Below are 13747 nucleotides of genomic sequence, written 5' to 3' on the forward strand. Positions count from 1 at the left end.
ATCATGATCCTCTCATTACATTAACTTAACCACGCGTGCGTCAAAGATGAACAACCAAGCGACGGTTTTCCTCAGGTTTGTGAAACGTGCATCTTATAGCTCTTTGTATTGTGAAACGTAGGCCTATTCGCATGATCATTTCATTTGGTTACATTAACCCAACGACGCCGGGATCAAAGATGAACAACCGAGCGACGGTTTTCCTCAGGTTTGTGAAACGTGCATCTTATACCTCTTCGTATTCTGAAACGTAAGGCTATTCAACAGTTTGCCAAGTGTTTTCTCCATTAATTTAACAATTACACGACCGGTAACACTAATCAAAACGCGAATAGCAATTAATGGATACGAACTAAGACCCAATAGGTCCATTTGGGCATGCGGATACTTGTAACAGGGCAGGATTCAGGCACGACCGACAGTTTAATATGGCTAAATCTCTCCAACACTGCGCTATGCGGTAGATATGCTCCGTCGAATTAGAAGGGGCAGCGGTTGAATTTGCAGAAAAAAAAAATCAGGTCTTTGTCGTAAGTCTCAGCCATTGGGAATCTATTCAACTCTGTGGGAAGCCGATGACTGGGCTACAAGACGAGGGTTGGAGAAGATCGACTGGAGCAAAGCACCCTTCTCTGCATATTATAGCGGTTTCAACAGTGAAGGATGAGCAGTGCCTCTTAATAAATTGTGTGCTTCGAACCCTGAGAACTGGTGGGAAGGTCTGGCTTATAGACAGCTCAGTCCTTCAAAAACAGAGAGATACGAGTGGGTGAGAAGGATCATGTGATATATGATTATTGCACCGACAGGTCCAGGTACCCTGTCACAGAGATCATCTTCAATTTAGAATTTGGAAATTGTCGTTTCTTCTGTTTGCTAGCTATTTAGTCATTAGCCATATAATCTTTCTTTACACAAATACAGACCGTGCTATCCGATCAATATTCGTAAGAGCTTCCAGTAGAGTTCGATGGGTTCCAGGGTTTTGTTCCAGGTAATGGCCACGGCCACCATCGTCATCATCTTCGTGTAGGCCGCTGTGAGGATAATAGGGACGAATATTGTGTTCTACATACACGATAATTTGGCGGGAGGCAACGTGACCTCGACCCCAGTTGCAGGATTGAATAGCTCTTCTGTTGGGAATTTCTGATGATTCCAAACAAAATTCAACAGAGCAGAACAATGCTCTGATACCACTGTTGGGGATTTTTCTGGTAAAATCCCAAAAACAAAATAACTGAACACAGAGACAATGCTCTGTTTTTTTGCCACAGGATCTTTTGCACAGGGAAGCTAACTTGTTTTCTGAGAACAGAAATTTTTTCACACCAAAAAAAACTTTGCATTCATCAATATGACTGCCTGTTACAAAAAAAAGGTCTTCCTCTTAACAGAGGGATTACAAAACTGCTGTTACACAAAGGTCTTCCTCACATAGAGGGATTCACCAACACTGCTTCAGATGCAGTTCCACAAACAACAAAAGAGTCTTCCTCACATAGAGGGATTCACCAGAGATTATGCTGAAGAGCATCTTCCTCTTGACAGAGGGATTCACCAGTCTATGCTAAAAAGCATCTTCCTCTTGACAGAGGGATTCACCAAGAGACTGTGCCGAAAAGCACCTTCCTCTTTAACAGAGGGATCCACCAAGAAAACATTTCAATCAACAAAATATTACTTTGTCTCCTCCTGAGATTTTACACCGCTGTGTGTCAAAATCTCATTTACGATTCGCTGCTGTAAAACCCTTTTTCATATACTGCTGTAAAAACAGTTTTTTTCACATTTTACTTTCAACAATAAAAATTCCTTTACACTGTTGTGCATTCCATTGTTGTTTTTCACCCAACAAAAAAATTTACATATGCAAAAATCAACATATACATACCATACGGACTGCTGTGTATATATATATTCTTTTGTTTTCACTCAACAAAAACAACCCTTACGTTCACACTGCTGTGTGTGTTTCACCTGCGCGCTGCAATGTGTGCTTCCATTTTTTTTATTACAATGCTCCCCCTGTTCTTCTATGATCGCACTGTTGTGCGTTCTACTGCTTCATTTCAGAATGGTCAACACACCTTACATTACAATGAGCAACCCATTTCTTATGCACTGTTGTGCATCATCAATAACCATAGACTCTGTTCAATTTTTGTTTGCACGAGCTGTGCATTTTCCACCATTTCATTACCAATACAATATAAAAAAAAAACTGGACTAGACATTACCTACGCTGCTGCGTGTTGTCCCCATTTTCATTCAACCATAAAAAAATACTCACACTCTGCTATGGTTTCCTTTTTCTTGATCCGCACTTGCTGTGCGTTTCATTGCCCATACGTATGCAATGAACAACGCCCTCAACTCCTTATGCACTGCTGTGCATCTCCTCTCGTTTTTCTGCTCCCGCACATTATCTCATTCATCCCATGTGCAAATAAACATAAAACAAAACATTACCACACGAGCCCTTTTTCGTTTCACTCGTTATTTTTCATTCACCCTTGCAATGTTGTGCAAGCCTCAATGTTTTTTACGAAAGTCGACTTAAAAAAACATAACACGGCGTATACATATTCATATATGTTAAAAACAAATAATAATACATGCCGTAAAAACTTAAGTGTTTTACCAACCATCTATGAATGCCATTTAATTCTCAGCATGGCGGTCAATTAATTTAGTCGGCCTTGTTGACAAAACCGGCGGTCAAACTGAAACTTCACGCAATGTCCATACCCTGCAGACCTGTACGCAGCTTCGGCTTTGATCAACGGTGGACAGCCATCCTTGCAATCGGATGGTTGACGGCGATTTTGGGAGGCCTTACATGACCGAACGTTATGTTCCGATGGAGGGGTGGTTTTGCAAACGTACAGAGGACCACGCGTCCAAAACTGATTGCGTCGGGTGAGAGTGTACGGAAACCGCTTGCAGACCAAAGGCGGTCCGATAACTCACGGCGGTTTTGCTGAGCTGTTTTTCCTGCTGCGTGCTGGCTGAGTCGGCAACTGACTGTGCCATCGATGTCCACGTCCGTGTCCGCAAACACTGCCTGCAGTTGGAATTAATATTCCAACACTCCCCTTTAATTTCAACCGCTGGGCGTTTAGTCATACCCAAACACTTCATAAAAATTCAAAGCTTTTCTGCCTATTCATATCAGCTTTCCTTTCATCGCTTTCACTGCTGTGCTCAGGCGCTCCGTCAAGATTTCCAATCTTTGCATCTCCATGTTATCCTGCAACCTTTTCTTCTCTGCTCTTATGGCAGATTTAATTCCATATCTCTCCCCTATAACAAGATCTTCATCAAAGAATGACTGTTAATACAGTTCAGCAATAATGATCAATAATTACAGGCTCCCCTTAACTGTATGCATTGTCTTCTTTCAGCAAAGTTTTCTCAAAAGAAACTTAGATCGACTGGGGAGCTCAAGGGGCTTTCAGACTGTATTTCCTTCCTTCTCCATACTTGTGTAACTTTCTTCTTTTGCATGGGTCTAGCTTGTGTAAGAGCCCATGTTAAGTTACAATCACGTGTCATATGCCCAATGTTATGGCACTTGAAACATTCTACATTGTTCATGAATAAGATTTCATGATTTCTTCCTGTAAAATTGTTTCTTGAAGGTTGTCGAAGACCATAACATCTATCTCTATGAAATGCTCTACAGTGTTTTGCCATATGACCAAAGTTTGAGAAAGAATAACAATAACCAAAAAATGAACTTTGGTACCTGGGAGATGGAGGTTTCCTTGATGTACTTCTGAAGCTTTTCTGCCATGAGATATTTTGATGATAACCATTGCCTCTTGCCTCTTTGACATCATTAACATTTCTTCTTGGAGCTGGTTTTCTGCTTGGAGTAGGATTTCTTCTATTGTAGCCTTGATTTTTCTCCTTGCCTTTCCTGGAACTAGGAGCATCATAATTTCTTTCTGCCTTCTTCACATCTCCTTTGCTTAAAGCATTTTCATTCTTGTTTGAGGGTTCACCTACATACCCGAGTCCTGATTTATCAAATGGACATCTGTGATAGTTGAGCATGTCATCCAAGGCTTGAGAGCTCTTCATGATTTTTTTCATCCCTTCAACCTCTTTTCTGAGGAGGACAATCTCTTCTTCCAATCTTTCACACTCATTATTCTTCTTTGTAAGTTGTTCCTCAGTTTCTTCCTTGCTATGAGTAGCTTCAGCTGCTATTATTTTAAGGGAGACGATATCTAACTTCATTTTGGAGATTTCTTCATTCTTTGCTTGACTGCTCTCCATTTTCTTTTCAGCTCCTTGTGCCTGCTTCCTGGCTTCTTGTAATTCAAACTTAAGGGAGGAGACCTCTACCTTGCACTGTCCAATCTCTTCTATAGTTTGTTCACTCTCTTGTGCCTTTGTTCAAGTTGTCTTGACAAGGCATCTTCCTGCTTCATTGCTTTATTCAACTGATTTGTCATTGATATGACTCCTTCATGATGCTTCCTTTTGCTTTGATCAAGTTCCTTCTTAAGCTTGGCAAGCTTTTCATCCCTTTTTTTTACTTGAAGCTTGATGAGGTCAACCTTCTCACTTTCAGTGTCTATGATGGGTTCAGAATTTCCTTCTTGACTGATGGTCATGGTTAGTGCTCCCTTTGCGTGAAGGTCATGAAGTCTGTCCCATATATCCTTTGCTGATGAATATTTTCCTAGATTCTTCTTTACAGAATCAGGTAGTCCATCAAAGATAGTCTTTGTTGCTTTTGCATTGTACTCCTTGGATTCTCTATCCATCTTGCTATCATCAATCACTGATTCCCAAATTTCAATCCCTTCAGACTTTAAAAAAGTCCTCATTTTTATTTCCCATATATCAAAGTTCCCATTGAAGCTTGGAGCCTCAAATAGAATGCTCTCAAATAGATTGTCTTCTATTTTAGTAGAAGAGGGAGACACAATCTTAGGAGGATTGGAGGCTTTCTTCCTTGAACTTGCCATGGTTTCCCTTTTTTTGATCCGCACTTTCTGTGCGTTTCATTGCCCATATGTATGCAATGAACAACGCCCTCAACTCCTTATGCACTGTTGTGCATCTCCTCTCGTTTTTCTACTCCCGCACATTATCTTATTCATCCCATATGCAAATAAACATAAAACAAAACATTACCACACGAGCCCTTTTTCGTTTCACTCGTTATTTTTCATTCACCCTTGCACTGTTGTGCAAGCTTCAATGTTCTTTACGAAAGTCAACTTAACCAAAAAAAAACATAACACAACGTATACATATTCATATATGTTAAAAACAAATAATAATACATGCCGTAAAAACTTAAGTGTTTTACCAACCATTTATGAATGCCATTTAATTCTCAGCATGGCGGTCAATTAATCTAGTCAGCGTTGTTGACAGAATCGGCGGTCAAACTGAAACTTCACGCAATGTCCATACTCTGCGGACCTGTACGCAGCTTCGGCTTTGATCAACGGTGGACAGCCATCCTTGCAATCGGACGGTTGACGGCGATTTCGGGAGGCCTTACATGACCGAACGTTATGTTCCGATGGAGGGGTGGTTTTGCAAACGTACAAAGGACCACGTGTCCAAAACTGATTGCCTCGGGTGAGAGTGTACGGAAACCGCTTGAAGACCAAAGGCGGTCCGATAACTCATGGCGGTTTTGCTGAGTTGTTTTTCCTGCTGCGTGCTGGCTGAGTCGGCAACTGACTGTGCCGTCGCTGTCCACGTCCGCAAACACTGCCTGCAGTTGGAATTAATAGTCCAACATCTTCTTCTGACCCGGGAAAATTTGGAACCGTAGTAATAATGAGCGACCCTATCACCAAACACCCACAAGTCACCGACTCTCACGGCGACAACTTTCTGGGTCGGGCGCAAGGAAGTTTCATTAATACAAATGGGTTGGAATTTTTAATGGTTTTCACGATCTCCTTCCTGAATATGGAGTATAACGGCAGCACCCTACAGATTCAAGGAATCGAGAAGTTCGATCGGCCTCGGCGTGAGTTTGTCGTGGTTGGAGGAACAGGCCAGTTCAGATATGCTCGTGGCTATGTATTTTCTACCACTGAATCCACTTCTGGCGAGAATGTTGTTGTGCTGATTAGTTATGATTAACTTTCCATACCTTCTTTATTTCTCTCTTTTTACGTCTCTGTTAGTGCCTTAAATAAATGAGGCCGCAGGGCCCGGCGATACTTTGTCTCTGTTTTGTTTGGTGTCAGTCTGTGTGCTACTGTAAGAAAAATGATAGCATTTCCACACTTCTACTTTGGTGCGTTTCCGGCGTTAATAGAACTGAGATTCATTTTAACGGTTCCACTTTGTTATCTGATTGGTCTTTAAAGTATATATAAGTTGTAAACAAATAATTGTGTGCAACATTAGTGGTAAGGTTCCTGAGAAGTGAGAGTGGATTTTATTATTTTTTATTATTACTTAGAATATAGGTAAAAAAAATTTGGTTTAGTTGTATTTTTGTGGAGATCAAACTAAGTCTTCAAAATCATTATTGATTACAGTTGGTTTTGGGCCAATCAACCTTTAATATGATTGTGGACAGATTTTTTTTAAGATGGAAATTATTTATATATTGTTTGTATTTTGAAAGATTGATATTTTTGGGGTTAATATTGATTTATAAGAGTTTTTTCTCTAAATTGTAGTTTTTTTTTTTTTTTTTTTTTTTTTTATCTCACGAGAATTCCGTGGTTTTATATATAAATTACAATAAAGAATTTATATATTTTTAGCCTTATTTTTGACTTGTCCTAAACAGTTTAATGACTGGATTGTTAAATGTTTTATTGTTTATTTTTATGTTTTTAAGTTTATTTCATTTTTTTTATATTCACAATAAGAATGTCATGTCACTATAATATATATATATATATATAATTTTGATTTTAATTGTTTGGGATTGGAATATATATATATATATATATATATATATATATATATAAAAAGATGATATTAAAATAATTTTAAATAATACATATATATATATAATTTTTCTCAAACTTGAAATAAAATTATGTTATTATAGATATTGAAATATTTTTTTCTTATGGATAACATATTTTTTTATTAATCCTATATAATTAATTTTAATAAACTATTATAAATATTAGTATTATTACAAACCTTTACATTTTTTTAATTTTTTATTAATAAATCCATGGTTTAATGAACTCGAAATATCGTTGTTTTGAAACTTCCCTAACAAATCCTATTAATATAATATAAAAAGGTTGAAATATTCATGTTTTCAAACGTGCATGTTATATTTCAAGAAGCCTTCTTTTCAAAAATACTAAACCCCCAAATATCAATTTGATTGATCCTTCATTACCACTTTTATTCATTGGCCTTCATTAGAGTTTGATTATATCGTGAGGTTGAGCAGGTTTGGAGGGTTTGAGACTTATATATTGTTTAAATATGTATATTTTTTTGTTGAAGAAACTATATCTAGCTAATACAATTTCCATATTTTTAAATTAAAATACTAAGAAAATAAGATGCTTATAAACTTGTAATAAACATGTAATGGATTAATAGCTTGGATCTTTCAATAAATTTGTAGTTACTTTGATTTCATTTTTATTGAAAATGGATATATAAACTTGATCTACAGTCCAGATAATAAAATGAATCATTTTAAATTTATATTATTATGTTTTAATCTATTCATTAATGAAAACTTACAAATATATAAACTTAATTGTAAAATTAAAAAATATAAAAAAAATAACAATGCAAATACATAAAATATTTAAAATGGTAAAAATTAATCATGTTAAACCAATTTACAATTTAAACATGTAAAATTATGTTTCAAAACTTATTTAAACAACCACAATTTACAATTACCCCTTAATGCTTGGTTTATTTATATTAAGTGATTAATAACATATTAATTTCAATATTCATTATTATTAGTATTAATTAATATGTATATGAATATTACTTTTAATAATGTTAATATTTATAAATATTAATTTTGATGTTAATTATTGATATTAATAACATTTATATTATAACTAATATTAATATTAATATTTATCAAAAATATTAAAAACATTTGGTATTAAAAATACCATTAATAAGTTTTAATTTACAATATTCTTCTTTTCTTATTCTTATTATTATATTATTTTTTTCATATTAATATTAATTAATACATTTTAGTATTAATATAATTCACATTAACAACATTAACTATAAACTATTTTAAATTATTTTAATTTTGTGTTTTTTTTATTTATTAATAATATTAAATTAATACTAATAAATATTGTTGTTACGAATATCATTAACATTAATAACATTAAATATGTATAAAATTTTAATATAAAGTTTTAATATTATTTATTAATATTAATATTAATTTTAATTTTAATAATAATATTAATTAATATGAATGTGAATATTAATATTACTTTTAGTATTATTAATATTTATGTCAATATGAAAATCAACCATGGTCAATGATGGCCAACCATGTTTATTTTAGGGTTTATAATATTCATTCAAACATCACATTGTGAAAAAGATTGTCTCAATATGAAAATCAATCATGGTCAACTATGGTCCAACGTCACATTGTGACAAAGATTGTCACAATATGAAAATAAACCATGGTCAACCATTGTCGACCATGGTCAACCATGGTCAATCATGGTCAACCATGGTCCAACGTCTCATTATGAAAAATATTTTATCAATATGAAAATCAACTCTGATCCATCATGGTCAACCATGGTCAATAATCATGGTCACATTGTAACGAAGCTTGTCTCTTCATCCAACAACAATGGTAATCCATGGTCAACCATGGTCCAATGTCAATTGTGACAAATATTGTTTCGATATGAAAATAAACCATGGCCAACCATAGTCTAATGTTGCATTCTGACAAAGATTGTCTCAATATGAAAATAAATCATGGACAACCATGGTCGAACGTCGCATTGCGAGAAAGATTTTCTCAATATGAAAATCAACCATAGTCAACAATGGTAGACCATGTTTATTTTGTGGTTTATAATATTTATCTTAGGGTTTATATACCTAGGGTATATAATATTATGCCCTTAGATTTGATATTATTCCCTTGGGTTTATAATCCTCTCATTTTTTAGTATTAATTCCTTTTGTTTATTAGTCACTAGGGTTTATAATATTAATCCCTTGGGTTTATTAATCTAAGTGTCCATATTCCTAGGGTATACTATTATTCATATGGTTTATAATATTAATCCTAGGATTTAATATAAATCCATTGGGTTTATCATCATGGTCAATCGTGGTCAACCATGGCCCAATGGCACATTGTGACAAAGGTTGTCACGATATGAAAATCAACCATCGCCAAGCATTTTCATTCACGGTGAACCATGGTCCAATGTCACATTATAACAATGATTGTCTCAATATGGAAATCAATCATTGCTAACCATATTCAATCATAACCAATCATGTTCAACCATGGTCAAATGTTACGTTGTGGCAAAGATTGTCTCAAAATGAAAATCAATCATCATAAAACATGGTAAATATGAAAATCAGGCATGATCAACCATGGTTAAATGTCACATTGTGACAAAAATTGTCTCAATATCGAAATCAACCATCGTCAACCATTATCAACCATGCTCTAATGTCACATATGGTCCATCATGGTTAACTATGGTCCAACGTCACATTGTGACAAAGATTGTCACGGTATGAAACCATGGTCAACCATTGTCGACCATGGTCAACCATGGTCAATCATGGTCAACCATGGTCAATAATCATGGTCACATTGTAACGAAGATTGTCTCTTGGTCCAACAACAATGGCCATCCATGGTCAACCATGGTCCAACGTCAATTGTGACAAATATTGTCTCAATATGAAAATCAACCATGGTCAACCATAGTCTAATGTTGCATTCTAACAAAGATTGTCTCAATATGAAAATAAATCACAGATAACCATGGTCGAACGTCGCATTGTGACAAAGATTGTGTCAATATGAAAATCAACCATAGTCAACAATGGTTGACCATGTTTATTTTGTGGTTTATAATATTTATCTTAGGGTTTATATACCTAGGGTATATAATATTATGCCCTTATATTTGATATTACTCACTTGGGTCTATAATCCTCTCAGTTTTTAGTATTAATTCCTTTTGTTTATTAGTCACTAGGGTTTATAATATTAATCCATTGGGTTTATTAATCTAAGGGTCCATATTCCTAGCGTATAATATTATTCATATGGTTTATAATATTAATCCTAGGATTTAATATAAATCCATTAGGTTTATAATCATGGTCAATCATGGTCAACCATGGCCCAATGGTACATTGTGACAAAGGTTGTCTCGATATGAAAATCAACCACCGCCAAGCATTGTCATTCACGTTGAACCATGGTCCAATAGCATTGTCCCAAAGATTGTCTCATAGTACAACGTCACATTGTCACAACCATGGTCATCCATGGCCAACTATGGTTAACCATGGTCCAACGTCGCACTCTGACACAGATTGTCAATATGAAAATCAACCATGTTCAACCATGCTCCAACATCATGTTGTGACAAGGATTCTCTTTATATGAAATCGCGGTCAACCATGGTCCAATGCAACATTCTGAAAAATATTGTCTCAATATGAACATCAATCATGGTCAACATGATCAACCATGCTTGTTTTAGGGTTTATGATATTTATCTTAGGGATTATATACCTTGGGTTTACAATATTAATCCTTTGGTTTTTTTATGCTTTTAGTATTAATCCATGTCTCACCATGAAAATAAATCATGTTTATTTTAGTCTTTGTAATATTTATATTTGGGTTTACAAATGTTGGGTTTATAATATTAGTCCCTTGGGTTTAATATTATTCCCTTGGGTTCACAATCCCTTGGGGTTTTAGTATTAATCCCTTGGGTTTATTATTCATTTGGGTTTATAATATCAATCCCTTGGGTTTATTATTCCCTTAGGTTTATATTATCAATCATGGTCAACCATGGTTGAATGTCACATTGTGACAAGGATTGTCTCACCATCAAAATAAATCATGTCTAATTTAGTGTTTGTAGTATTTATATTTGGGTTTACCAATGTTGGGTTTATAATATTAGCCCAATGGTTGAATGTCACATTTTGACAAAGATTTTCTCGCCATGAAAATAAACCATGTTTATTTTAGTGTTTGTAATAAATCAATCATTGCCAACCATATTCAATCATAGCCAATCGTGTTCAACCATGGTCAAATGTCACATTGTGACAAAGATTGTCTCAAAATGAAAATCAATCTTGGTAAAACATGGTAAATATGAAAATCAACCATGATCAACCATGGTTAAACGTCACATTGTGACAAAAATTCTCTCAATATCGAAATCAGCCATCATCAACCATCGTCAACCATTATCAACCATTCTCTAATGTCACATTGTGATAAAGATTTCCTAAATATCAAAATCAACAATGGTAAATCATGGTAAAGATCATCAATAGTCATGCTTACAGTATGACAAAGATTGTCTCATCGTACAACATCACATTGTCACAACCATGGTCATCCATAGCCAACTATGGTTAACCCTGGTCTAATGTCGTGCACTGACATAGATTGTCAATATGAAAATCAACCATGGTCAACCATGCTCCAACGTCACGTTGTGACAAGGATTCCCTTTATATGAAAATTGTGGCCAACCATGGTCCAATGCCACATTCTAAAAAATATTATCTCAATTTGAATATCAATCATGGTCAACATGATCAACCATTCTTGTTTTAGGGTTTATGATATTTATCGTAGGGATTATATATCTTGGGTTTACAATATTAATCCTTTGCTTTTTTTATGCTTTTAGTATTAATCCATTTCTCACCATGAAAATAAATCATGTTTATTTTAGTCTTTGTGATATTTATATTTGGGTTTACGAATGTTGGGTTTATAACATTAGTCCCTTGGGTTTAATATTATTCCCTTGGGTTCACAATCCCTTGGGGTTTTAGTATTAATCCCTTGGGTTTATTATTCATTTGGGTTTATAACATCAATCCCTTGGGTTTATTATTCACTTAGGTAACTTATATTATTAATCATGGTCAACCATGGTTGAATGTCGCATTATGACAAGAATTGTCTCACCATCAAAATAAATCATGTCTAATTTACTGTTTGTAGTATTTATATTTGGGTTTACCAATGTTGGGTTTATAATATTAGTCCAATGGTAGAATGTCAAATTTTGACAAACCATGAAAATAAACCATGTTTATTTTAGTGTTTGTAATATTTATATTTCGGTTTACCATATTAGTCCAATGGTTGAATGTCCCATTTTGACAAATATTGTCTCACCATGAAAATAAATCATGTTTATTTTGGTCTTTGTAATATTTACATTTGGGTTTACGAATGTTGGGTCTATAATATTAGTCCCTTGGGTTTAATATTATTCCCTTGGGTTCATAGTCCCTTGGGGTTTTAGTATTACTCCCTTGGGTTTATTATTCATTTGGGTTTTAATATCAATCTCTTGGGTTTATTATTCCCTTAGGTTTATAATATCAATCATGGTCAACCATGGTCAACCATGGTTGAATGTCACATTGTGACAAGGATTGTCTCACCATGAAAATAAATCATGTTTATTTTAGTCTTTGTAATATTTATATTTGGGTTTACGAATGTTGGGTTTATAATATTAGTCACTTGTGTTTAATATTATTCGCTTGGGTCCATAATCCCTCAGGTTTTAGTATTAATCACTTGGGTTTAGTATTCATTTGGGTTTATAATATCAATCCCCTGGGTTTATTATTCCCTTTGGTTTATAATATAAATCATGGTAATCCATTGTCAATCATAGCCAAACATGGTCAACCATGGTTTAATGTCGCATTGTGACAAGAATTGTCTCACCATCGAAATAAAACATGTTTATTTTAGTACTTGTAGTATTTATATTTGGGTTTACGAATGTTGGGTTTATATTATTCCCTTGGGTTTATTGGGCTTAATATTATTCCCTTGGGTTCATAATCCCTTGGGGTTTTAGTATTAATCCCTTGGGTTTATTATTCATTTCGGTTTAAAATATCAATCCTTTGGGTTTTTTATTCCCTTAGGTTTATAATATCAGTCGTAGCAAAACATGGTCAACCATGTTTGAATGTTGCATTGTAACAAAGACTGTCTCACCATCAAAATAAACTATGTTTGTTTTAGTGTTTGTAGTATTTATATTTGGGTTTGCCAATGCTGGATTTATAATATTAGTCCCATGGGTTTAATATTATTCCCTTCGGTTCATAATCCCTTGGGGTTTTAGTATTAATCCCTTCGTTTTATTATTTCTTTGCGTTTAGAATATCAATCATGGTCAACCATTGTCAATCATAGCAAACCATGGTCAAGCATGTTTGAATGTTTGTAGTGTTTCTAGTGTTTATATTTGGGTTTATATTAGTGTTTGTAGTGTTTGTAGTGTTTATTTTAGTGTTTGTAGTGTTTATATTTGGGTTTAACAATGTTGGGTTTATAATATTAGTTCCATGGGTTTAATATTTTTTCCTTGGGTTCATAATCCCTTTGGGATTCAGTATTCATCCCTTAGTTTTATTATTCCTTTAGGTTTATAATATCAATCCCTTCGGTTTATTATTCCCTTCACTTTAAAATATCGATCATGGTAAACCATTGTCAATC

The 13747-nt window shown here is 34.4% G+C and overlaps 1 pseudogene; it reads left to right on the forward strand.

Annotated features, from left to right (window-relative positions):
• The first annotated feature begins 970 nt into the window (after positions 1 to 970).
• Positions 971 to 6126, forward strand: LOC149229225 (dirigent protein 2-like; annotated as a pseudogene).
• Positions 6127 to 13747: the final 7621 nt, after the last annotated feature.

This window comes from Pinus tabuliformis, chromosome J (genome assembly GCF_031772625.1).
Source record: "Pinus tabuliformis cultivar Carrire ecotype Pingquan chromosome J, CPIR1, whole genome shotgun sequence".
NCBI lineage: Eukaryota > Viridiplantae > Streptophyta > Pinopsida > Pinales > Pinaceae > Pinus > Pinus tabuliformis.